Source organism: Rana temporaria, chromosome 1 (assembly GCF_905171775.1).
Source record: "Rana temporaria chromosome 1, aRanTem1.1, whole genome shotgun sequence".
Lineage (NCBI taxonomy): Eukaryota > Metazoa > Chordata > Amphibia > Anura > Ranidae > Rana > Rana temporaria.
This window is the reverse complement of record NC_053489.1, coordinates 539,969,748-539,992,338: the sequence shown is the minus strand read 5'-3', so window position 1 is coordinate 539,992,338 and position 22,591 is coordinate 539,969,748. Positions and strand designations below refer to the sequence as shown.

Genomic DNA, 22,591 nt, shown 5'->3' with positions numbered 1-22,591 from the left:
TTTTTTACTACTAATGGTGGCGATCAGCGATTTTTTTCGTGACTGCGACATTATGGCGGACACTTCGGACATTTTCACAGCAAAAAATACCTTTCAATTGCATTGTTTATTCTGAAAATGACAGTTGCAGTTTGGGAGTTAACCAAAGGGGGCGCTGCAGGAGTTAGGGTTCACCTAGTGTGTGTTTACAACTGTAGGTCTGACGTCATCGATCGAGTCTCCCTATAAAAGGGATCACTCGATCGATGCTGCCGCCACAGTGAAGCACGGGGAAGCCGTGTTTACATACGGCTCTCCCCGTTCTTCAGCTCCGGGGAGCGATCGCAAGGGGGCGGCTAGAAACGAATAGCCGCGCCCTCGTCCCGGATCGCTCCCCGCGGGTTTCCGACCGCCGCATGTACTGGGGGGGGGGGGGTGTTCCCGATCAAACCCCCGACCCCGGGAAAGGCGGGGACGTACATGTACGCCCATATGCCTGTACGTGCCATTCTGTGGACGTACATATACATGCGGCGGGCGTTAACCGGTTAAGGGCTCTTTTACACAGGACGGATCCGTGATGATCCGCCCCGTGAACCTCCGCTTGCTCAGCGGGGATCGATCCGATGATCCCCGCTGAACCGGCGGATGACAGGGCGGTGCCCACACACTGTGCAGGGACCGCCCTGTCAGATCTCCACTCTCCTCTATGGGGGGGATCGGATGAACACGGACCGTCTGTTATGTACATGACTACACACCAGTGCACTAACAAGTTCCATAAAAGACATGGATGAGTGAGTTTGAGGTGGAGGAACATGGCTGGCCTGCACAGAGTCCTGACCTTAATCCCATAGAACACCCTTGGGATGAATTAGAGTGGAGACTGAAAGCCAGGTCTTCTCATCCACATCAGTGCCTGACCTCATGAATGCACTTCTGGAAGAATGGTCAAGCATTCCCATAGACACACTCCTAAACCTTGTGGACAGCCTTCCCAGAAGAGTTGAAGCCGTTATAGCTGCAAAGGGAGGGCAAACTCAATATTGAACCCTACGGACTAAGACTGGGATGCCATTAAAGTTAATGTGCGTGTAAAAGGCAGGTTTCTCAACACTTTTGGTAATAGTGTATTTCACGTCTGAGGTTTACAACCACTTTAAAAACGGAAAGCTGGAACACAGTGAGAATTTTTTTTATATAATATAATATAATATAATATAATATAATATAATATATATATATATATATATATATATATATATATATATATATATATATATATATTCCCCACTTCTCTGGTAGGGCTGCATTTACACTTGAGTAGAGCCTTTTTGGTGATTTTACAGGAGCTTTTTTTACAGGCATTTTGCAAGTGTCTGTTGCTTGAGCATTTACATTTATGGAGTATTTTTAGGCAATGGAACGCTAGCAACTAGAGAAAATAAATGTGTGCAATTGCATGTTTTTCAGGCACTCCCACTGAAGTCTTAATTGGCCCAAAAACATTTGAAGCTTGTAGCTCAAAAGAAGATTACGTACTTTTTTCAGCTACAAGCGACACTACCTCGTACAGGCACAAATAGAAATCACGGGATTCGGATGATGACCTCTTTCGGAGCCTATGAATGTTATGCCATTGATTAGTTCCAAGGCCCGGTTCATATCTCCGCATTTCGTAGCTCGAAGCTCCAAAACATTGGAGGAGAAAAAAAAACAATTATTCTCTATGGAGATGGTTCACATGTCCACTCCAAGTCACCCGAAGCCAAACTTTCGGGCTCCATTTCTGGAGCTTTTTTTGTAGCTTAAAATCAAGCAGATGAGCATTTTTGGCACGTTTTTAGTCCCATAGAAATGAATAGAGGTGCACAAATGGCACGATTTTCTGCTCAAATAAAAAATGAATAAAAATTAAATAGTAATAATATATGAATAAATGTGAACTACATACACAAATAGCTAAAAATCATGCTAAAAATCAAAATGTAGTATTATGTATGTAAATACAAATAATAAACCCCCAGCCTTAAAATAAATTACCACTGCACATGTGCAAGCCGCACTCTGCTTTGTGAATTCTCTCGTAACATGTCCCAGAAGACTGCGGGTAGGGTGGGGAGTGGAAGTTGGAGTGAGCACCTGTCAAAACCAGGTATTTGCTGTCCCCAGGTGCCATTTCCTAAAGAGGAGAGGGGGGGCGCAAAATCTCAGTTTTAAATATTTCTCTCATGACAGGCCTCTCCATCCCACTGGTCTCTCTAGTAAACAAAGCCCCCCCCCCTTAAAAAAAAAAATGTAGTGTGCAAACAGTTGAAGAATGGGGGGGGGGGGGGGGGGGGGAGAAGGGAGAAAGGCAGAAAGGAAAGAAAAAGAAATAAAGGAAAAGAAAAAAGGAAAAGAAAAAAGGAAAAGAAAAAGAAAAAGAAAAAGAAAAAAAAGGAAAAGAAAAAGAAAAAGAAAAAGAAAAAAAAGGAAACTGGAAAAGAAAAGTGCTACAAACATGGTGTTTCTTTTCCAGTGTGCAAGAGGCCTTAAAGTGGAGTTCCACCCAGAAATAGAACTCCCGTGGATCAGATTCCTCCCGCTCCGATGCCACATTTGTCACCTTTCAGGAGGGAACGGGTACCTGTCAAATCCAGGTATCTGCTCCCAATTCCGGAAAAGATCGCAGCACTTTGTGCGGCAAACTACCCAATGTCCCCGCCCCCTCCCCCCGCTGTCTTCTGGGAGACAGCTGGGACCAGTCAGAACGCGCAGCGCGACACGCGAATGCGCAGTAGGAAACAGGCTGTAAAGCCGCAAGGTTTCACTTCCTCTTTCCCTTAGTAAGGATGTCGGCACCTCCACCCAGAGCGGAGGGACGGGTTGGCTTCTGGTGCCGACATTGCGGACTCCCTAGACAGGCAAGTGTCTTTATATTAGAAATCAGCAGCTCCAGTATTTGTAGCTGCTGACTTAATTATTATTTTTTTCCCAGGCGGAACTTTAAAATCACACCGAGCTGAAGGCAGAATAATCATTTTACATGTTATGTTACACCCACTCAATTATCTGCCTCATACAATTATTAGCAGAGTTGCTTGGTTAATCCAGACCTGATTTTTGTGACACATTTCTCATTTATGTAACATACACCAAGCAATGTCATACACAAGTACTTCATACATATCTAAAATGTCATCTATGCCATTAAAATAAGTCACACATTAACCTGCAGCAGCTTTGCCTCTCTAAGAAGTAACTCTGGCTGAGCAGATTGGGGACATTTACATTCATGCTAGCACAATGTCAGTTGTCCCCCCCCCCCCCCAATTTTACAACCCAGATTATCACCAATCTATTCTGGAAACCAAGAGAAAAAAATAACCAGACTGACACTCACCGGCTCTCTGCTCAGAGCGGAGGGGAGAAATAAGCGATCAACTGTGTTTGATTGCTCAATTCTCCCTACTGAGCCAGCAGGGAACAGATGCAGCATCCACCTAGGTGAGATAGAGATAGATATATATAATTTTTTAATCCATATTCTCTTTCAAGCCCAACACATGTTACAATCTGATCTCCTTAAAGCGGGGGTTCACCCTATCGACGGGAAAAAAAAAAATTTTTTTCTTTTACCTTTAAATCAGGCATTGTAGCGCGAGCTACAGTATGCCTGTCCCGAATTTTTTCCCCCCATACTCACCTTGTAGTCGTCCATCGAAGATACCGGGGAATGGGCGTGCCTCTGGAGACGGAGGATGATTGACGGCCGGCTCTGGCGCGTCACGCTTCTCCGGAAATAGCCGAAATAGGCTTGGTCTTCACGACGCGTGCGCATAGCCTGTGCGCACGCGCCGTGAAGAGCCGAGACCTACTCCGGCTGTCTTCGGGGAGAGTGACGTGCCAGGGCCGGCCGTCAATCATCCTCCCTCTCCATAGGCACGCCCATTCCCCGCGGGAGCCGGAATCTACGATGGACGACTACGAGGTGAGTACGGGGTTAAAAAAATCGGGACAGGCATACTGTAGCTCGCGCTACAATGCCTGTCTCGATGGTAAAATCAAGTACGAGAGGGTGAACTACCGCTTTAAAAGGGTTGTAAATGTTCCAGTTTTTTTCACCTTAATGCATCCTTTGCATTAAAGCTACACTACATCCAGCCCAGTTCTGCAAATAAAATCACACTGACCTTTTTTTTTTTTTTTTTTTTGTCGTAGATAGCGTTTACCCTTAGAATTCACCGCGGCTTCCGGGTAGGGAATCCCGCGGGAGTGGGCGTTCCTATTGACATGCCAATTGATTGACATGCTAAACGACGGCGCACACAGCGCGTCACGACTTCCCGAAAGGATTATGCTCCATCGGACATTTGTTCTCGAAAAGTTTGAGAGCATTCACACCGAACATTTGTCCAATAAAAAAGCGTAAACCTTAGTCCGATGGAGCGTACACACAATCAGATTGTCTGATCAAACAGGTCCGAAGTCAAAAAGTCTGATCGTGTGTATGGGCCTTTAGATTGATAGGACAGAGATTGAACGGTCAGATAATAACATACATTGGTGAGACTACATTTGGCACACAGATTGAAATTGGGCTAGCTCATCAGGGACCAGGCGAATTTCAATCTGTGTGCAACCCTTCCTGTCGGTTGAACAGGACTACTGAAAACCAGGAAGTGAAGCCATTTTCTTGTATATGTTACTTGCCAAGAACATAGCAAAATATAACCATGTACAAGCAAAAAAAAAATGTTGTTTAAAGTGGACTAGGATGCGTTCAACTTGGAGCATTATTGCTGGGCTCCTGACCAAGGGTGAGCTCAGACACGTTCAGATCCTAGTCCATCTGAGCGAGCATGTCTGTCACTGTACTGGGCCAATCATAAGTGCTTTAAAGCGGGGGTTCACCCTATAAAATAATAAAAAAAAAAATTTCTTCTAGCCTAAAATGTGGCATTGTAGCGCGAGCTACAGTATGCCGGTCTTAATTTTTTTATTGCCGTACTCACAGTGTAATCGTACATTAGATTCCGACTGCCCACGGGGAAATGTGCGTTCCAATCCAGACGGAAGGTGATTGACGGCTGGCTCTGGCGCGTCACGCTTCTCCGGAAATAGCCGAAATAGGCTTGGCTCTTCACGGCGTCTGTGCGCAGGCGCCGTGAAGAGCTGAGACCTACTCCGGCTGTCTTCGGGGAGCGTGACGTGCCAGAGCCGGCCGTCAATCACCCTCCCTCTTGAAAGGAACGCCCATTCCCCGCGGGCAGTCAGAATCTACTATGTACGATTACACTGAGTACGGCGATAAAAAAATTAAGACCGGCATACTGTAGCTCGCGCTACTATGCCGAATTTTATGCCAAAATGTTGTTCTGCAGGGTGAACCACCGCTTTAAGTATTCCCCACCACAATCACATGTATACAAGCCCCTTGGCCACAGATGATTGGCCCAGTACAGGTGACAGGTTCCTGGTAGGCTCGCTTGGATTAGGACTAAGATCAAAGCAACCATCCCTGAGCTCAACCCTACTCCTGAAACTTGCTACAAGTCCAAATTAGCCCACCATACAATGCCCCCGATACCCCATTTATATCACTGGTGACCTCACTGACAAAAAGTAAACTTCAGAGGGGGGCCAAGCTTGACTTTTAGGGCTCATTCACACAAAGTGCTTTGATCAGCACATGCTGAAGGAACGGACACTGATAAAACACTTGTTCCCCATGCGCTTTGTTCAAACCATACAAGTGTGCTACATAAAAGCGATGCATGATAACGCCGTCAACAGATACAAGCACAGGAAGCATCCCACCAATGAAACATGTGCACTCTATCCCCCGTTATGGGGATTCCCCGGCTCAATTTGTGCCGTTTACCATTGAAAGTGAAAGAAAATCTGAAATTTTGGATTGTCCCCAGAAATGTAAGAGGGGAAATCTTCCAATAAAGGCACCTGGGGGTCCTCAAGGGATTTCCCTGAATTTGCAGACATTTTCTTTCACTTCCTGTTTGGCTTTGGGACAGGAAGTGAGGTGAAACCTCTGCGATAGGACAAAGAAGGCAAACATTTTTAAATCTGACAGAGTCCCTTACTCCAAAACGAAAAAACAAAAAAAGTTTTGCCTATAGTTCTACCTTTAGATTTGTGATGGTTACTGCTATAGAATCAGTGTGATGATCAGGAGTTTGTTTTACTCTGGCCAACCTTCTACATGTACAGTAAACCCTGTTAATGACTAAGGCCCTTTTCACATGGGGCAGTGGAGGTGCGGTGACTGTATAGCGGGGCGATTTTTAGCGCCGATATACCGTCGTACTTACCGCGATATTCGGTCGCTAGCGGTGCGGTTTTAACCCCCGCTAGCGGCCGAAAAAGGGTTAATACCGCCCGCAATACGCCTCTGTAGAGGCGCATTGCGGGCAGTATTATCGCGGTTTCCCATTGATTTCAATGGGAAGGAGCGGTATAGGAGCGGTAAACACCCCGCTCCAAAGATGCGGCTAGCAGGACTTTTGGAGCGGTCCTGCTAGCGCACCGCTTCAGTGGGAAAGCCTGCAGGGCACGATTTTTTCAGGCGGTATAGCAGCGCTATTTTTAGCGCTGAACCGCCTGAAAAACGTGTCAGTGTGAAAGGGGTCTAAAAGTAAATGAAAACCACATTCAAAGTGACAATGTTCGTGCTGCTCCTTCGAAGTTTCCCATCACTACTGACAAATGATTGTCAATTTGGCCCCACTAACCATGAGAAAAAGAACAAATTGAAAAAAGTTCAACTGAAATTCTATTAATGTATGCCCAGCTTTATATGGTTTGGTTCAGCAAGGACTGGCTGAATTTCAGTCCATGTATGGGCAGCCTGAGTGTGCAAGTCCATCTACATATCAACGTGTGTACAACCAGCCTGCCTGGTTCCCCCCCCCCCCCCAAACGATCAGTGATGCCAGCTATAGCCTGCAACACTGATCATTCTATTCCACATCAAGTGTGTGGATAGGGTAATGAGCAAAAAAAAAAACATTAAAATGTATAGGCTGCCAAAATTATGACAAGCATCACAAACAGGGAATTAATTATGAAGAAAATGTATAAGAACTGAATTTATTCTTTCTTGAGGAGGGGGAAATTAAAGGGTTGTAAACCTCCCTTTACACCTTTTACCTGTAGGCTTACCTATAAGTACTGTAAATATCTCCTAAACGTGTGCAGTTTAGAAGATATTTACAGTATACTGCGCCGATGATATCAACAGCACATTTGCTCTGAAGAAACGGGCACCTATCCCATTTCTTCAGTAGCGAGTGCCATAAGACTGTTGGCTCCCACGCAAATGCGTGGGAGTGATGTCACGTGGCTCCGGCCAGTCACAAAGCTGGAGTCTGCCACCCAAGAAGGAAGAGGAGCGAACATGGATGCGGCCTGCAGCGGGGATGGCGTGGGCTTTGTATGCAGGTCAGTGTCACATAATGTGCCAGTATGCAATGCATACTAGCACATTATGTCTTTACTTTGCAGGGGAGGAAGATTTTTTATTTTATTTTTAGCAAGGGTTTACTTCCTCTTTTAAAGGGGGGGTATGACCAACGTGTACAAATACAGAGGTTATGCTTATAGTGAACTTGGTGTTGAGTCATTCATTTTAAGGTCATCACAGAGGACAAGGGGGCACGCTTTACGTCTAGAGGAAAGTGATTTAATCTCCAAATACGGAAAGGTTTCTTCACAGTAAGAGCTGTGAAATAGTGGAAAAGACTCCCTGCAGAGGTGGTTATGTCCAGCTCAGTAGATTGCTTTATAAAAGGCCTGGATTATTTCCTAAATGTATGTGATATAACTGGATAATAACCACTTCCATACTGGGCATTTTCACTCCCTTCCTGCCTAGACCAATTCTTAGTTTTCAGCGCTGTCGCACTTTGAATGACAATTGTGCGGTCACTACAAAATACAGGATAGATTTATGGCATTTTTTTTTTTTTTTTTACTAGTAATGGCAGCGATCTGCGATTTTGATTGTGACCGTGACATTGCGGAGGACATATCGGACACTTGACACGTTTTTGGGACCATTCACATTTATACAGCGATTAGTGCTATAAAACTGCACTGATTACTGTGTAAATGTGACTGGCAGGAAAGGGGTTAAAACTAGGGGGCGCTGAAGGGGTTAATATGTTCCCAAGGGGAGGAGACCGATGTGTGTTCCTCTGTACTGGGAACACACATCGGTCTCCTCACCTCTGACAGGAGGTGGATCTGTGCGTTTACACACACAGATCCACACTCCTGCCGTGATCGCCGGCAATCGTGGGTACCCGTCAGACATTGCGGTCGCCGGAAACGCGCACTGGGTCACGAGCAATGCCGTGGGCACGTTCTGCCACTTTGTCAGAGTCCATCCTTTTAGCAGGCTGTGGCCCTTGGCAAATGCCACACGGTTTTTCAATTGCCCTTTGTTTAGTGCTGGCTTATGGGCACCGATTCGACCATGGAGGCCATTACGAGATAGAATCCGATACAAACTGTTTTGGTTGACACAGGGACTTCAGGCGACCAGGTCTTGTGGAGCTCTGCTGCAGTGGAAAATGGGCTGGCCTTGGATTTTCGAGCCAAAAAACGGTTCTCTCGAGCAGTTGTCTTGCGGGGTCGGCCTGACCTGGCCTTGTCCAAAACGTCTCCAGTCTCTTCAAATCTTTTTTCAACACTTTAGGGCTCTTTCACACGTCCGTTCCGTTCGTCCGTTTTTTGGATGTCCGTTAACGGACCGCAATGCTTCCCTATGGGCTAGCGTCCGTTAGCGGATGAGCATCCGCTAACGTCCGTTAGCATCCGTCTGCGTTCAGTTCCGTTTTTTTGGACGGAAGAAAAAACGATTTTTCTTCTGTCTAAAAAACGGAACGGACGAAAAACGGACGTTAACGGATGATCCGTTTATCATCCGTTCCGCTAACATCTGTTTTTCTATGTAAAAAGCCCCAAAAAAAAAAAACGGATGGAAAAACGGATGCAAAAACTGATCAACTGATGAAAAAAAAACTGATCTGAAAAACTGAACGGACGTGTGAAAGAGCCCTTAGTCTCCGGGTGAATCTTAGGCATGTTTGCAGAGGTCTAGTTGTAGTTGAGAAGGTCTAGTGTACTGGTGTTCTTTTTATACACACCTGAGACCTAATTGATCCATTATTAGTCACAGGTGAAGCTCATATAACAAGGCGACAACACTTATGGCCCGTACACACGATCCGAATATCGTACGACGGATCGTACGACTTTTTTCGCTTAATAGTCGCAAGTAAAATGAAATAGGTTATTAAAGTCACGAAAATTCTCGTACGACCGAAAAAAATAATCGGAAGTGATGTCATGTGTTGTAATGTATTTGTATTGTATTGTCGGACGACAACTGTACTGACTAAACGAAAATCGTACGATCTTACATCGTACGAGGAAAATTTTCGTGCATGTCCGATCGAAAAATATCGGATGAACGGTCGTGATCGGCTCTCGAAAGTAGTGTACACACGATCCGAAAATCGTACGATTCTTCATCGGACGATCGTTTTCGTCCAATATTCGGATCGTGTGTACGGGCCATAAGGGCCCTTTCACACGGGCGGACGAACGGTCCGTTTTTTACAAGTCCGTTTACGGACTCACAATGCATCCCTATGGGATTGTGGACGTTAACGTCTGTAAAGATCCGCCTCCGCAAAGATCCGCTTTTTGAAACGGAAGAAACCCCTATTTTCTTCCGTCTGGCGGAACGGATCGGATAAATACGGACACACGGTCCGTATTCATCCAATTCCCCATAGAGGAGAGCGGAGGAAAGACAGGGCGGTCTCTGCACAGTGTGCGGGGACCGCCCTGTCCGCCGACAGCTTAGTGGGGATTTACGGATGATCCCCGCCGAGCAGACGGACACACACGGGGCGGATCAATACGGATCCGCTCCATGTGAAAGAGCCCTAAGGCTTCATTTCCATGGACGTTTTTACAGCCACTTTTTTTTAGCCTTTTTTACAGCTTAAAAACGCCTGTCCATGTTTTTTTGAAAAAAAAAAAAAATTTTGAGCTGGAGCTCAAAAACGCAGCGGTAGCATTTTTGCACGGTTTTTGAGCGTTTAATGTCTGGCGTTTTTACAGCTCTAAGGCTGGAGCTTCAGAACGCACTGGTCATGTTTTTTTTTTTTCAGCTTAAAAACGGCACAGCCATCTACAGCTCAAAAACGTCATGGTGGGCATGAGGCCATAGACTAACATGGAGAGCCGTTTTTAAGCTGCAAAAAAAAGCGCAGAAAAGTGGCTGTAAAAACGTCCAAAAACGTCCATGGAAATGAAGCCTTATGTCTTGGCAAAAATTTACTCAATGGGCTTTACCAAGCTGTGAATATTAGAATACTTTGTCAGTTTCGTTTTACACTGAAACATTATTACAAAAGCTGTTGGGATTAAAATGACCCATTTATTGTAACAAAATCTTGATTAGAAATATATTTTCGCGGCACTTCAGGTCAATTTGTACACAAGCGACAAGACTTGTCAGGGACTGTAGATGGACTTGTGTCTTCTTTTAAACCTGACTAACTATGCAATATCACCACAAGGAGAGGTAATTGCCTCATGACAGGTTTTCAGTCAGGACATAAATATGGGAGCCGCTGCCTTTGTCAGACTCCAGGAATCTCATGCTCATCCTTTCTCTGCATGATCAAGGTGTCATGGTATCTCATCTGCATACGACTCACTGAGGATGGATTTACAGTTACATGTTGGATAAAAACATTCATATTACTTTGCGTTATTGTAACAAATATTAATGCACGTGTCTAATGTCGTTGTGTCATTTTTAATGGCACACCAACACACCACAACAATGTGAACACTTATGTGCTGCATTATAACCTGCGTTTCAGGGAATTAATAGCCAATTCAAAGTGAATGACGGGCAAGGCACTGCAACAATGTAGACATGGTGCAAAAATGATGCTAGGGCAAGGATGCCAGGGCAGAATATGAAGCTTTAAAGACAAAACTGCATGAGCAGCTCCCATATTCCTAATTTGACAGAGAACACTTTAAAATAAACTTGTCATCAAGGAAAAGTTTAGTAGCTACATAATTTCCCCTTCAACTCCAGCTCTATAGCAGTGTAGTGAAAGAGGTCTGAGAGACAAAACATATCAAGAGCGACTTTGGGAACTTAGTATGTATAGTCTGGAGGAAGGAAGGGAAAGGGGAGACACCATTGAGACCTTTAAATACATCAAGGGGGTGAATAAGGTTCAGGAAAGCAGTCTTTTCAATATGAAACCAACATCCACAACATGGGGACATGACCTCAAAGGAACTGGAGGAAAGTTCAAAATTAATCTTAGAAAGTATTATGTTACTTGAGGGTAGTTGATGCTTGGAACAGACTTCCAGCAAAGGTAATGAGTCAGTCAACAGTAAGCGCTCCTGATCGCTGGAACTTAAAGCGGATCTCCACTCTAAAGTGGAGTCCCGCTGATCGGCACCCTCCCCCCCTCCGGTGTCACATTTGACACCTTTCAGGGGGGAGGGGGTGCAGATACCTGTCTACAGACAGGTATCTGCACCCACTTCCGGCCCTACGATGCGGGAAAAAGACGTGTTTTTCCCTTGCTTCCCGTCCGTCCCCCGTTGTATGCTGGGAACACTCGGCTCCCAGCACACAGCGGGAGCCAATCGGCGGGCGCAGCGCGACTCGCGCATGCGCCGTAGGGAACCGGGCAGTGAAGCCGGAGCGCTTCACTTCCTGGTTCCCTCACCGTGGATGGAGGGGGGAGCAGCAGGGTGACGAGCGATCGGCTCGTCATCTGCTGCGATCGGCGCGGGACTCCAGGACAGGCAAGTGTCCTTATATTAAAAGTCAGCAGCTGCAGTATTTGTAGCTGCTGGCTTTTAATATATTTTTTTAGTGGCACATCCGCTTTAAAAGCTAGTAATTTGAAAATCCTCTCTCGGAAAGTCAATGTTTTACCATTCAAAATGGACAAAAAAATAAAAAATTCCCATTGAAAATAAATGAAAAACGCTTTTAAATGCCAGTTACCGCGTTTACAAGCGTTTGGCGTTTCAAAAGCCCTGAACTCTCCTTGTGACAGTAATTGGCAGCGACACGAACTCTTAATTCAGGGATCTGGGGTCTACAAGACCCCAAACCCTTCCACTGAACTTGAAAAAGTATTCAAAACGTTGGGAATCTGCATTTTTGAATACTTTCTATTTTTTAAAACTGGCACCTTTAGGATACCAGTAATCCAAAAGGGATGTCATGACATCGCTTCCCGGGCTACTAGGATCCAAGGCCTGAACAAAGCCAATCTGGAGCTGGACTGGATACGAGCCTCTCCTCTGGCCTCGCACCCAGCTCCCCTGGCATGCCTCATCCACAACATCCACTGTGCCATACTCAACAACCTTATCCTGCCCAAAGTCCATGAAGGAGAACTTTATCTGGACACATGTTTCGACAGCTTCTCCAGCTCCTCTGTTCCAGGATACTCCTTCCATGACCATGCAAAGATGAGGCTCCCTCCCAGCTCTCCCAGGCTCCTCTGCAAAGCCTCGCCAGCCCACCCCCCCACCCAGATGGGTTCTCAGGCACCTGCTGCTGCCTAATGCTACATTCTCCACGTCTCTCGGCCGACAACTACTCCCCAGTAGGCTGGGACCTTAGCTTATATGGGAGGCCTGCCCCCTGCCAATTCCAAGTGGGGATTGGTCAGGTCTCCTCAAATGAGCTCCCTGTCACTCCAATCCTGTGCCCTGCCGCTCTTCCAGATCATTCTCACTGGAAGCAGGGGAGGTGCCCCAGAATTAAAGCACAGGTGGTCACACCCACTGCTACACTAACCACTCCCTGCCCCTAGATCAAAACAAGCAGGCCTAGGCTGGAGCATATGCCTGCCTAAATGTACCTGCACTGACAGCTTCCCTTGCAAAAATCCTATTCTAGCACCTACCTACAGTAGAGGGTGCTACACTAAGATACAAGCAAATTTCTGGTATCCCCTGCAACAAAAATGTAATTTTTGGTGCAACACGTCTAAATAGGATGCAGGCCAGGATGGATTTCATTTAAATCAAAGCAATTGTCATCTCCGTCCTGCAGCGGCTCCTCCTCTGACCCGCTGTTGACTCACCGACAGTTCCATTCACTTTAATTGGACGGCTGGTGATGTGGCAGTGACACAACAAGGTGACTGACATGGCGGCAGCAGGTGAGTGGATGCCCACTAAAAGGCGGTACCATGATGGATCTGAAATGACAAGTGCTCTTTAAAATGTAAGGACTCATTCTTAATGGGAGTAAGAAACTTTAACCACTTCCCATCCAGGCAAACTCTGGCACTTCACTCCTACATCAAAATCCAAATGTTTTCCTTTCTAGAAAATTACTCAGAACCCTCAATCTTTATATATGTTTTTTTTTTTTTGCACAGACTGTAGAAAAGAAAACGGCAGCCGTTGCAACTTTTTATGTCACATGGTATTTGCGCAGCGATTTTACAAAACGTGTTTTTTTTTTTTTAAACAGTAAAGTTACCCCAATTTTTTTGTACAATTTGAAAGATGATGTTACGCTGAGTAAATAGATACCCAACATGTCGAGCTTTAAAATTGCGCACACTTGTGGAATGGCGCCAAACGTTGGTACTTAAAGTTACAGGGGAGGTCTTGGGCTAAAATTGTTACAACCGTCCTAATGTTCGCGGCGATACCCAACGTGTGGTTTGAACGCCGTTTACATGTGTGGGCACGACGTATGTATGCATTCGCTTCTGTGTGTGAGCAAGTGGGGACGGGGGCGCTTTAAATTTTTTTTATTGTTTATTTTATTTAAAAAATTAAAAGAATTTACACTTACCCTTGACTTTTTATTTTTTTGTATTTCTTTTTTGATCACTGTTAGTCCTATTACAAGAAATTTAACCCCCACACCCCCACATCTCTCCTCCAGGCAGGAAGGACAGATCGAAAAAAAAAAAAAAAAAAAAAAAAAAAAAGAGGATTCCAGCAAGTCCCCGGCAATGTTTACTTTTGCCGGGCTGGACGCGACGTCATAACGTCTATGACCAAAAGGTCATAGAGATTGTCGGGGATCATCTGTCCCTTGAAAATCTGCTCAACTTTCAGAGCAGGTGGATTCCTTCTCCGGCACGCCAATCATACAGGCAAGCTGGTAGAAGCACCAGAGGGCGGCGGTAGAGGGTTCCCACCCGCCGCCTCTAAGAACGATCAAGCAGGTGATCTTTGAAAAAAAAGAAATCAATTTTTTTTTATCCACTCTGATGCCGGCCCAGCAGCTTTCCTCAGAGCTTTGCAGCTGGTTGATAAATATGAAACTACTCCCGTTAGAGCCCAGGAGCATAGAGGAACAAACAGTGATTTCTTTAACCACTTCCCGCCTGGTCAATTGACGTCTGGGAAGTGGTTGTGAAATCCTCACTGGACGTGGGGGCGTGCAGCGATCGGTGACGCGTGGTGTCAGTCTGACACCCTGCATCTCCGATCTCGGCAAAGAGCCTCCGGCAGAGGTTCTTTACCACGCGATCAGCCGTGTCCAATCACGGCTGATCACGATGTAAACAGGAAGAGCCGTTGAAGGCTCTTCCTCACTCGCGTCTGACAGACGCGAGTAGAGGAGAGCCGATCGGCGGCTCTCCTGACAGGGGGGAGGTTTGCGCTGATTGTTTATCAGTGCAGTCCCCCCTCGGATCGCAACACTGGACCACCAGGGAGTGCCTATGAGCCGCCTATGAGCGCCCATCAGTGCCACCTCATCGGTGCCCATCATTGAAGAAGAAAAACGTATTTACAAATAAAATTAACAGAAAAAAAATAAAAACTTAATTTTTTTCAAAAATTTCGGTCTTTTTTTAGTTGTTACACAAAAAATAAAAATCGCAGAGGTGATCAAATACCACCAAAATAAAGCTCTATTTGTGGGAACAAAATTATAAAAATTTCATTTGGGTACAGTGTAGCACGACCGCGCAATTGTCATTCAAATTGCGACAGTGCTGAAAGCTGAAAATTGGCTTGGGCGGGAAGGTGCGTAAGTGCCTGGTATGGAAGTGGTTAAAAGGTAGGAATCTGCAAACTTTTTTTTAATCCCTGAAAGGTACATAGATCACCCAGAGGGGAATGTTTTTTTCTCAACAAAAGTGAAGCTACATTTTAATTCTTCGTGTCATAGATTCAACAAGATGTTGGAAAAAAAATCCTCAGAGACTTTGGTCCATAGGGACATGATAGCATCACACAGTTGCTGCAGATTTATCGGCTGCACATCCATGATAGGAACCTCCCGTTCCACCACATCCCAAAAGTGCTCTGATGGATTGAGATCTGGTGACTGTGGAGGCCATTGGAGTACAGTGACCTCATTGTCATGTTCAAGAAACCAGTGGTGAGATGATTTGCATTATCCTGCTGGAAGTAGTCATCAGAAGATGGGTACACTGTAGTCATAAAGGGATGGACAAGGTCAGCAACAATACTCAGGTAGGCCGTGGTGTTTAATTTAGGGTTGTCCCGATACCATTTTTTTAGGACCGAGTACAAGTACCGATAATTTTTTTCAAGTACTCGCCGATACCGATTCTTTTTTTTTTTTTATGTCAGGTGACAGTTTTAAAGCACAATACAGATTAGGTGGCACCGATATGCAGCACTGATGATTACTGACAGGCGGCTGGCACCGATAATGGCACTGACAGATGGCAGCGATAGATGGTACTGACAACTGGCTGGCACCAATAGGTGACACTGATTAAGCAGCACTAACAGATAGCCTGCCCATTCTCCTCTGACATCAACAAGGCATTTTTGTCCACAAAACTCCTGCTCAATGGATATTTTTTCTTTTTTCGGAGTGCCCATCATATGCAGCTTGCCAGTGCCCAGCAGCCTACCAGTGCCCATAATTTGCAGCCTGCCTGTGCCTCACCGGTGCACAGCAGCCTACCAGTGCCCATCATATACAGCCTGCTTGTGCCCAGAAGCCTACCAGTGCCCAGCATATGCAGCCTGCCTTTGCCAAAGTGGATTTGAGTAACCAGGCCATAGTAACAATGTCCCGCCTCCTGTAAATTGTCACACCGATTCAATGTCCTGCTATTGGATCAGTGTGCCGTCTATCACAGGAGGCGGGACATTGTTACTACGGGCCAGACAATTCAGCTCTGACACATGGAGATCGAGGAGGAGGAGAGAGAGTGGAGGACTGGGCGTGCAAGAAGTACACTCCCACAATGGGCAGACCACGCCCCCTTTTTTGGCGCACCACTATATATATATATATATATATATATATATATATATATATATATATATATATATATATATATATATATATATATATATATATATATATATATATATATATATATATATATACATACATACATACATACATACATACATACATACACAGTTTGCCGATTCTTTCATATAACAAGTGGAGAGAATTTAGGCTCAATCAGCTGTCAAAAAGAAAATATCTGAGCAGTCTGCCAAGTTCTTAACAGGAAACATTGTAACTAATGCTTCCTTCTTAGAATTTGGGCAGTCCGCAAAGTTTGTAACATGAAACATTGTAACTAACTTTCTTAGAGCAAAGGTCTGTGTGTAAGGCCCCTTTCACATTGGGCAACGGAGGTGCGGTGATGGTATAGCAGCGCTATTTTTAGCGCCGCTATACCGTCGTATTTACCGCGATATTCGGGCACTAGCGGTGCGGTTTTAACCCCCGCTAGCGGCCGGAAAAGGGTTAATACTGCCCGCAATGCGCCTCTGCAGAGGCACATTGCGGGCAGTATTACCGCGGTTTCCCATTGATTCCAATAGGAAGGCGCGGTATAGGAGCGGTAAACACCCCGCTCCTATACCACTCCAAAGATGCGGCTATCAGGACTTTTGGAGCGGTCCTGCTACCGCACCGCTTCAGTGTGAAAGCCTTCGGGCTTTCACATTGAAGCCTGCAGGACATGATTTTTTCATGCGGTATAGCAGCGCTATTTTTAGCGCTGTACCGCATGAAAAACGCCTCAATGTGAAAGGGGCCTGAATGCAGGAAGTTTACCCACTTAAAGCGGATGTTCCGCCAAAAAAAAATTATTAAAAGCCAGCAGCTACAAATACTGCAGCTGCTGACTTTTAATATTAGGACACTTACCTGTCCTTGAGTCCAGCGGTGTCCGCAGCAGAGGACGAGCGATCGCTCGTCACCCTGCTGCTCCCCCCTCCATCCACGCTGAGGGAACCAGGAAGTGAAGAGCTCCGGCTTCACTGCCCGGTTCCCTACGGCGCATGCGCGAGTCACCCTGAGCCCGCCGATTGGCTCCCGCTGTGTGCTGGGAGCCGAGTGTTCCTTTCTTTTGCCCGTGAATGCCGGGCCGGAAGTGGGTGCAAATACCTGTCTTTAGACAGGTATCTGCACCCCCCTCCCCCTGAAAGGTGTCAAATGTGACACCGGAGGGGGGGGAGGGTGCCGATCAGCGCGACTTCACTTTAGGGTGGAGAACCGCTTTAACCACTTCCCGCCCAAGGACGTCATATGACGTTCTGGACTTTCAGTGGGGATATCTGAATGATGCCTGCAGCTACAGGCATCATTCAGATATCTATTTACTCGGCGTAACTTCATCTTTCACATTATACAAAATTGGGCTCACTTTACTGTTTTGTTATTTTTTAATTCACAAAACCGTTTTTTTTCCCAAAAAAAGGCGTTTGAAAAATGATTGCGCAAATACTGTGCGAGATAAAAAGTTGCAATGGCCTGCATTTTATTCCCTAGGGTGTCTGCTAAAAAAACATATATAGTGTTTGGGGGTTCTGAGTAATTTTCTAACAAAAAAATGATGATTTATGCATGTAGGAGAGAAGTGCCAAAATAGGCCCGGTATGGAAGTGGTTAAAGTCCAAATCTTTTTCTGACACTTGTTTCTTAAAGGGGTTGTAAAGGAAAACTTTTTTCATAATAAGCATCCTTTAGACCTGCAGACATTCCTCTTTTCACTTCCTCATTTTTTGTTTTTGCTCAGAAGTTGCTCTATTTCTTCTGTTCACTTCCTGCTTGTCCGATTGTTACTCACCACCGTGAAGTGAGGCTTTACTGCGGTGGTCAGTGACGTGCTCGCCCCCTCCTGGGAACTACATCTGTGCGGCAGGACGCTCTGTACGTGTTAGAGACTTCAAGGAGGTGTGAATTACTGGGCGTGCCGCAATGCATACTGGAAAATGTAGTTCTTACATGAACGAGCAATGCAAACCAGGAAGTGAATGAGAGAACAGAAACTAGAACGCCGGAGGTGATAGAGATGAAGGAATTGAATAGGTATTTACCCGTTTTTTAACAGAATCATTACACTATTCTGTCTGTCTACCTTGCAGACATTAATTTTAGGCAAAATATGTTTTTCCTTTACAACTCCTTTAAAGGAGTTCTGAGCTAAAACTTTTAACCCCCGCTGTGCCCGGGCTGTAAAACTATACAAAATAAACCTTCACTTACCTGCCTACGATCCCCCGTTGTTCCGATATCGCCGTCCCGTTCTCCGGTCCCGGTCTCTTCCACTTCCTGCGGGTCGGTGACTCACAGTGCGCTCAGCCTATCAGCGGCCGCAGCAATGTCCCGTCGCGGCCGCTGATAGGCTGAGCGCACTGTGAGTCTGAAGTCTGAGTCTGAATCCGGGCCAGTAAGTCCACTCACATTGGGGGGGGGGGGGGGCGAGACCGACGCCTTAGAAGACCGCAATCTCTGAGGAAGTTGGGATACCAACAAAACCTGTCAGATGTTACTATTTGAAACCTTATTTGAGCGAGTGGTTATATGTCCTATGTGCTCCTAATAATATTGGGGACGTTCAAGCCATTCAAGCATATAGGATTCCAGTGATCCTATACTGTTAACCACAGAATAAATCCACCTGGAGACATTACTGAATATGAATATATATATATATATATATATATATATATATATATATATATATATATATATATATATATATATATATATATATATATATATATATATATATATATATATATATATATATATATATATATATATATATATATATATATCCCTGTAAGAAAAAAAAAAAAAAAAGCTATATGGCTCACTGCTTGGAATGAAAATTTTCATTTGGAAACATCTCATCAAAAAATGAAATTTGTGTTGCAGGGGGTGCCAAAAATCAGACTTGGTGCAGACTTCTGAGGAAATCAGTGAGGAAATGACATATCTAGGGGGAGCTCTGTGTACAGAACACCTCCAGATAGCCATATTGAATTTTACAGAAAATTACAGTGGCTGCAGATTGAAAATGAAAGGCAATTTTTAATAACATTGAATTAAAATAGGACTTGTATTGCAATTGTATATTTGCTATGTTTCCCCCACCAAAGTGGAGTCACCCTTTAGGGGTAAACCTCCAACTGCAAGTGTAAACCTGGTGTAAAGTGGTGTGCTGGCTCCTGTAGTAGCCAGGCTGCCATGTGAAGTCTACAGATATTTGAGCACTCTGGACATAAATGGTACATCAGAACGTGTAAACTTTGTTTCCGCTGGCCACGTGCCTTCATTAATCTTGATAAATGTTACTCCTTAAAATAACACATTCCTTTTTGTCTTTGGCGACATACTTCAAAAGCACAAGAGAAAAGAATACTGTAGAGACACCACAGACTGGCACGGTGACAAACTCCATCTAGCAGTCATAGTTCCTAGGACTTTGTGGGCAGTTATGGGACAAGGACACTAAAGGAGGTGCAAAGAAACAATAAAAGACAAAACAGAACGTGTCTAGTTTGTAAAGAGACGCATGAAGAGCTTCTAAGATGAAATGCATGGCTGCTAGAGACTGTGCCACTCATCGAGCTGCCCCCACACCATGGATGGATTGTAGAGCACAGCAGGAATGACATGTGCCTAGAAGAACAACAATTCCTAAACTAATCATACATGCTTCTCTAAAGGGCACACAGATCTGTTTTCCTACTGTGGAAAAGCCATTCGTCTTCCTTCCCACAAAACAGGAATGCCTAATGTACTCTACCCGACAGGAAGCACATGGCACATCCGGGAACAAGCATCACTTCCACCACCCACAAATGTCAGGAACCAAGAAAACGGGTCATTTCTGCAACCACACTCATTGGTAATGAAATATGCGAGAACACATACCCTACTAATTAGACTGTTTATCTTACTGAAACTTCCTTTCCAGCCGCCTGTCGCTGGACTGATTCTGCCCTCGTAGCAATTTGTATACACAGAATTCCCAAAGTATTTAGACTCCCTTCAGTTTTGTTATGTTGCAGCCTGATACTAAAGTTGCTTAAAGCGGAGTTCCACCCTAAAGTGGAACTTCTGCTCATTGGATTCCTCCCCCCTTAGGTGCCACAATTGGCACCTTTCAGGGGGGGGGGGGGGGGCAGGATACCAGTCTTTGACAGGTATCCTTCTCCACTTATGGGAGTCCGGGCCGTGGAGAGGAGAGGAGAGGAGAGGAGAGAGAGAAGAGGAGAGAGAGAAGAGGAGAGAGAGAAGAGGAGAGAAAGAAGAGGAGAGAAAGAAGAGGAGAGAAAGAAGAGGAGAGAAAGAAGAGGAGAGAAAGAAGAGGAGAGAAAGAAGAGGAGAGAAAGAAGAGGAGAGAAAGAAGAGAGAGAGAGAAGAGAGAAGAGAGAGAAAGAAGAGAGAAGAGAGAGAAAGAAGAGAGAAGAGAGAGAAAGAAGAGAGAAGAGAGAGAAAGAAGAGAGAAGAGAGAGAAAGAAGAGAGAAGAGAGAGAAAGAAGAGAGAAGAGAGAGAAAGAAGAGAGAGAAAGAAGAGAGAAGAGAGAGAAAGAAGAGAGAAGAGAGAGAAAGAAGAGAGAAGAGAGAAGAGAGAAGAGAGAAGAAAAAAGAGAGGAGAGAGGAGAGAGAAGAGAGAAGAGAGAAGAGAGAAGAGAGAAGAGAGAAGAGGAGAGGAGAGAGAGAGAAGAGAGAAGAGAGAAGAGAGAAGAGAAGAGGAGAGAGAGAGAAGAGAGAAGAGAGAGAAGAGAAGAGGAGAGAGAGATTATATATTTATTTATTTTAACCTCTCCAGTTTAACTGCTACAGGGCAACATCTGTGCGCCCAATCATATATATTATACACACACACGCGCACGATCTGGCTCTTTCGGGTAGGGGGCACGCATGCGCACTGCTAGCGACAGCGGCCACACACAGCGGTAGCCCAGCTGCGATTACCACGGACTATATGTCCGCTGGCACCTGCCGATGATCTAGCAGAGAGGCAGAATGGCAAGGCAGGTCGCAGCTCTGGCAGGAGGGAAGTCATGAATTGTGCCTCTGCAAAGCAGGGACAAGGATCCATGTCTTCCCCTAGAAAAGGCACCTTCCACAATGCAATAAAACATTGGCTAGGCACACATTTAACCCTTTGGTAGCCCGTTTTTTGGGGGGGTACAGCATTGTATGACTGGGCAATTATCAAAGCAACCCAGTGCTGTATCGCATAAAAATGGTCTTAAAGGGTGGTGGGGGGTTAAATCTCCCAAAGATCAAGCGGTAAAATAGCAACATGTTATCCTTGCATGCTCTGTGCAATGGTATTTAACCCCTTCGCGCCTACACTATAGCCAAATGATGGTCACAGCGCGGGCCTAAATTGCCAAGAGGGCATCCCGTGCATAAGCTGCTTGCGGGGGCTGCCCTGTGTTCAGGCTGAGCATAGATCAGAGTAAAGGGCCAATCCCGACCCCTTACCATGCGATTAGCTGTCAGTCAATGACAGCTGATCACGTGATGTAAACAGAGCCAGTAATTGTGTGAGAAAAAAAAATAGCCAATCACCAGCTTCTGTCAGAGGGATATCAGTCCTGCACACCGAGAGCCACTGCCGCCTCGTGTGCCCACCAGTGCCACCTACCAGTGCAAATCAGCACCGCCCATAAGTGCAGCCTAATCAGCACACAATGAAGAAGAAAAATTACCTGTTTGCAAAATGTTTAACTATGAACATTTTTATTTTTTTACCTTTTTTGTTGGTTTAGCAAAAAATAAAAACCCCAGTAGCGATTAAATACCACCAAAAGAAAATTCCATTTGTGTGAACACAATAATACCCAGTTTAATTTGGATACAGTGTTGCATGACCGCACAATTGTCAAAGTGTGACATTGCTGAAAGCTGAAAATTGGCCTGGGCAGGACGGGGGTGAAATTGCCCAGTAGGCAAGTAGTTAATCACCACTGATTTTTTTTTTTTTTTTATGTGGGAGGAAGTTGTTTTTCCTCTTCACTAATGTGCACTGATAAGGCTACACTGATGGGCACTGATGGGGCTGCAATGATTATCAGTGTAAATGTGCCCTGTCACCAGAAAGCTGGTTATGGGCTACCTTTCCTCACACAGTGACAGTGCAGAGGAAAGGAAATGCCAATAACTGGCATTTGTGTACATGTGATGAGCTGTGATTGGACACAGCTGATCACATGGTAAATGGCTGCTGTGATTGGACCTTTATCTCGATCTATAATCAGATGTGTCTGAAGGACAGAGTGATCATAGAGCGCTCCCTGGGGTTCTGGAAGGACTTCA

General features: G+C 45.2%; 1 protein-coding gene across 4 annotated transcripts in view; it reads right to left on the bottom strand.

Moving 5' to 3' along the window:
• Positions 1–22,591, bottom strand: part of KLHL2 (kelch like family member 2) — a 208,647-nt gene that overhangs the window by 181,402 nt on the left and 4,654 nt on the right. For 2 of the 4 annotated variants that reach the window (XM_040332814.1, XM_040332808.1), the window contains exon 1: positions 3,365–3,447. The exons of the other annotated variants lie outside the window; for them this stretch is intronic. The gene's annotated coding sequence lies outside the window, so the exon portion shown is untranslated. Of the gene's footprint in view, positions 1–3,364; positions 3,448–22,591 lie in introns of those variants that run through there. 4 annotated transcript variants of the gene reach the window in all.